General features: G+C 56.7%; 1 long non-coding RNA gene across 1 annotated transcript; it reads right to left on the bottom strand.

Moving 5' to 3' along the window:
• Positions 1 to 3,591: 3,591 nt before the first annotated feature.
• LOC126036035 (uncharacterized) lies at positions 3,592 to 4,226 on the bottom strand. Its single transcript, XR_007505083.1, has 3 exons — positions 4,185 to 4,226; positions 3,815 to 3,923; positions 3,592 to 3,661 (listed from the first exon to the last, which is right to left on the bottom strand). It is a non-coding gene; the product is annotated as an uncharacterized LOC126036035 (long non-coding RNA).
• Positions 4,227 to 4,802: the final 576 nt, after the last annotated feature.

Here is a 4,802-nt window from a genome sequence, read left to right as displayed (position 1 = left end):
GTCCACCCTCTCAAAGACAGTTTTGGAATAAAGTACAGGAAGAATTGCATGGCTTTGAGGACCAGGGGAATAGAAAATGGACTGAGTAGACCAACCTGTAGAACAATTCATAGAAAGATTTCTGCTCCAGGTTGAGGAATCTAAACTTAGAAACGGCAGCAGAGGACAGAACAAAGTGATCCATTACGAAACGTTTCCGAGACATCAATGTAATGCCTACTGTGAAAAAACTGTTAGTATCTTAGGAAAAAAACCCAGCAATTAACAAGCCGGACCTTGAGAGTCAAAATAGTTTGATACCCTATTCAGAGTTTCTTTTCAGAAATCCAAGGATTTTTCCACATGAATTGGTTTTCCTTTTGTAACGGCACTTCATCACGTCAAAAAAACAGAAAGAAGAAAAAGAAAAACCTAAATAATATACCAACTGGAATGCCAAAGTATGAGGCATTTAAATAGTTTCTCCTTCACTCGTTACAAAAACACAAGGACTGGTTTGATGAACAAAATCCTTTGGTGTGTGAAGTAGTTAGGAAGCGTCTCTTTGTCTCACGCGGAGGGCAATAGTTTACTATTTCATACAGCCTCCCTCAAAACATGTCGTTAGCTGTCACATGTGACAAAATTTGTCTGAAGCTGCCTTTCAGCAGCAGCGCTGTTAAATGCAAGATCAGTTTTCTACGTAAACGGCATACGACTACACGACGGCTACGTCAGCACCCTTTCTTTCCAAGCTGCGTAGTTGTGTCCCAACTAACTAAAATGAAGCGTGGCAATTCTGCTAGGTGTTTCTTGGGAAGCAAATTACCAAGATTCATCAAGTCCGTGGAAAATTTCAGGTTTGGGTTTACGGCCCCAGTCCTTTCCATCTTGCATTTGTTCAGTGAACGGAAACAAGGCCTTCTCTTGTGAGGAAGCCATGAGGAAACAGGTCATATTGCCCAGTCAGTCAATCAGCCAATAGAGAACCAATAACCTCTATTAGGATTCCCTATAGGTTTCATTTGTTAGATGAAAAACATAGAAGCCGTTTCGAAACACTAAAGCATTTGATACTACAAATTTCACAAAAGCAGGGGTGGGATTAATATTTTGCCTGCAATACAAAGTGATGCCTTAACTCTTCATCCTAAAAGCAGCCAGTAAGGATAAAGACGGTGGAATTGAAACCGAGATGTAAGTGATCTTAAAACGTGTTTCCTATGTTGTTTTTTTAACTCAGAAACAAAAGAATATACTTAAATTTCTCAATTTCCCTGTTGTTCACTGAAGGTACTGTGCTTGGAAAGAGCTCCACAACGTACACGTTGCAACGGACTAGAGCAGAACAGAACAGAACAGAGTAGAATAGAGTAGAACAGAACAGAGCGGAACTATTCCAGTTGGAATGGGACCTAGAACAATCACCTAGTCCAACTGCCTGACCACTTCAGGGCTGACCAGGTTAAAGCATGTTATGAGGGGCATTGCCCAAATGCCTCTTCAACAGTGACAGGCAGGAAGCATCGACCACCTCTCTAGGAAGGCTGTTCCAGTGTTTGACCCCCCTCTCTAGTAAAGAAAGGCCTCCATCACGGGTGTGAGTGCAGAATACATGCAGATAATCAGAGAATCGCTTTGTATTTGCAAAATAAGCTTCCTTTCCAAACGTTTCAAGGGGGCGGGGGCAGAGGCGGAGGGGGGGAAGTGTGTTAAGAATCAGCACTTCCACACTGAAGAGAGACTCCAGCAAGCAAAAATTCCGTCTTGTCTAAACTTTAACTTTGGACAGGTTCATCCTTAGTCTGACGTCTGGGAAACAATGCAATTCGGTCCAGGTTTACATCTGCGACACAGACATATACGCAAAGTAAAACCGAGATTCATCTGCATAGAAATAGAAGTTTTGAATGTATAACGAACAACGTAGCTGGAGACAGTCCATCCGTATTGAGCAAAAGAGTATTTTGATTACGGCCTTTGGAGACAAAGGCAGCCTTGACAGTGAAATCACCCGAGAGTAAAGCTGATGCCCTGAAAAAATAGCTTCAGAGTACATCAGTGCAATACCACGACTGTCGTGGTACTCCAGCAAGCTGCACAGCCGATGGGGTTTTCTTTGGCCAGCGTGGACCTGGCGCTCTGCTTATCCCTTACAAAGTGGTGTTGGGATGCACGGAAGCCGTGCTCTGCAGCCCCCGTGCCCCGCGCCCTGGCAAGGACACCGCTCTTCCAGTCGCATGGCCTGTCGCCACTAGCTGGCAGGACCAGTCCCACCCGCCCCCCTGCCCAAGAACCCCTCCGACCGGGGGGCTGCAGGGCCCCTCCCATCCCCTTGGACGCAGAGAAAGGCAGCGCGGAGAGCAGCATGGTCACTCCGGCTGGGCACAGGCGCCAACAGCCTTTTATTTGGCACGTTCCCCTTTGCCGAGGCCCTGCCACCCGCCGCTGACGGCTCTCCCGCTGACACGGGTGGCCGCCGTGAGGGCCAAGGCCCCTGCCGCTGGACTCTGCGGGGCCGCTCTCAGCTTCGTGGCGTGGCTGGCAGTCCCTGGGCCTTCCCACGGCGCTCCAACAGCCTCGTCTTCTCCCCCTTGCTAAAGGACACAGAAGAAAGGGCCTCAGCTCTGTGGCCGGGCAGAAGGGCCCGCAACGCCCCAAAGCCTGGCTCAGGCCAGCGGTTCTGGGAGGTGCTGCCGAGGCCAGCCCGCGGCTCTGTGTGGCGTCTCGTGGGCCCTCGTGCCCCAACCCATCTGCGGCGAGGAGAGCGCAGATCGGCCGGGGCTGAAGCCAGCAGGGCCGAGAGCCGGGACCGAGCGGGCATCGCAGCTGAGGGCCGGGTGCCCGGGAGTCACCGCACGGGGAGGGCGAGCACAGGCTGCCTGCTTTGGGAAGGCAGAGCCCAGCCAGCTGAGCCAGCCTTCCGTCTTCAGCCCGGACGCCTCAGTGGTGGGAGCCGCCCGAGTCTTTCCCCAGCCTCTGCAGGAGCCAGCACACACTTACGCTGCCCACGCTCTCTCCGGGAGGTACAGCTCTGCCGGCCCCTCTGACGCTCCCCGTCTTGCGGCGCTTTGGCGTCTCTCCTTCTCCTGCAGCCCCTCCTTCAGCTTCTCGGCATAGGCCTTTCTCAGGAGGTGGGGAGGGCGGTAGGGATCCTCAAAGACGTAGCGGCAGGCGCTCTGCAAAAGCAGAAGACACTCTCCTAAAGCCCCACCACCACTTGCTGGGGCTGCTCCCAAGGCTTCAGCCCAGGCGCGTGACTTGCGCAGTCTTCTGGGCGGTGGCGCTGAGCCCTCGCGGAGAGGTATGGGCACACAACAGACCGCCCGTGCCACAGCCGACTGCACGCTTCGGCCTGGGGCCGTAGGGACAGCTCCTCTTGCAGGGCAACGTGCAGGGCAGCGGGCAGACAGAAGGCCCCTGCCTGGCCAGCTGGCCACAGCACTGCTGCCGTGCCCGTGCCAGGAGACCTTCCCTGCTCCCCTCCTGGGGAGCGGGAAAGGGAAATGCCCTTTTCCTGGGGGCTGGGAAGTGCATGCCATACCTGGCCTCGCTCCGTGTTCCGCCCCGCTCTGCTGGCATGGTATTGGCGCCACACGTCCGCTTCCACCTCTTGGCGCTTGGATGCCATCAGCAGCCGGAGCCGTTTTTCTGCCCTCTCGGTGCGGAGCGAGCCCGTTCCCTGGAGGGCAGGCACACACCACACAGGCGGCGTTAGTCTCCTCGGGCTTGGGCAGGGCGGGAGGGCTGGGACGGTGGGCAGCTCTTGCCGCCTCTTCTGCCCTGGCCCAGAGCCCAAGACGTGACGCAGGGCTGGCAAATCCCTAGGGCATACCGTTCCCGACGGCTGCGGAACGCACGCAGGGAGATGCAACCGCGGCTGAGCTGGAGGTCTGGGCTGCTTCAGCTCCTCCTGGGACTTCTCCCGGATTACTGGCAGGACTCTGAAGTGGCACGGCAGGCTGAGCTTGTGGGAGCCCAGTCTGAGCCGCTTGCTCCGGGACAGGCTCGCAGCCTGCCGCCCGGCTCCGGCACCACGCGGCAGTTTGGCAGGAGGTCCGCGTGTCCGGCAGGACAACGCCTCCGGGGCCTTTCGGCATCGGCGCAGGCAGCCCCCCGGCCGAGGGAAACACCTCCCTCGCACTACGACAAGGGCACGGTGTGGCCCCGCGCCGCCAGCCACACCGCTCCTCCGCAAGGCTCACCTGGCCTGGCCGGCTTCCTTGGCTTTCGCCCGCTCGGCTTCCTTGGCTTTCGCCTGCTCGCCTTCCTTCGCCCGCTGCCTGGCTAGAGAAACCCTCCGCTGAGCCAGGAACACCGGGTCCAGCACGCTCACTGCAAGTGGGAGGCAAGAGGACAGCACAACAGCGTCTTTGGGACCCTGCGGGCCCGACAGGAGCGCCCACAGCCCCCGGCCAGCACTCGGCTGGGACATTACCTCTGCGGGCACCCCCGCCCCACGGCGCCGGCTCTCTCCTGGGCTTCAGAGAAATCGCAGGGGCCGACGGTTGATGGGGGGTCTCAACTGCAAGCCTGGAAAACAGGAAGGCACCAGCTGGGCAAAAGGGCACCACGCTCCCTTGGGGGCTGGCGCACATCAGCTGCTGGCAGGCACCTGGAGCCAAGTCCCTGGAGGACGTGGCTCTCTGTGGCACTGGAGGGGCCCCACCGTCACCGCCAGAAAGCTGCTGATCACTGCACATGCCCTCCTTGCTGCCCCCGCAGACCCTCCCGCCTCTCACTCTCTCAGGGCACATTGAGAGTGGACTGGCCGCTTTGTCTGCACTCTCCAAGCCGGGGAGGAGCGAGCAGCTCACCTTGGC

The sequence above is a fragment of the Accipiter gentilis genome, chromosome Z, assembly GCF_929443795.1.
Source record: "Accipiter gentilis chromosome Z, bAccGen1.1, whole genome shotgun sequence".
NCBI classification, from domain to species: domain Eukaryota; kingdom Metazoa; phylum Chordata; class Aves; order Accipitriformes; family Accipitridae; genus Astur; species Astur gentilis.
Note: the sequence above shows the minus strand (reverse complement) of the source record. Positions and strands in the feature narration are given on the sequence as shown.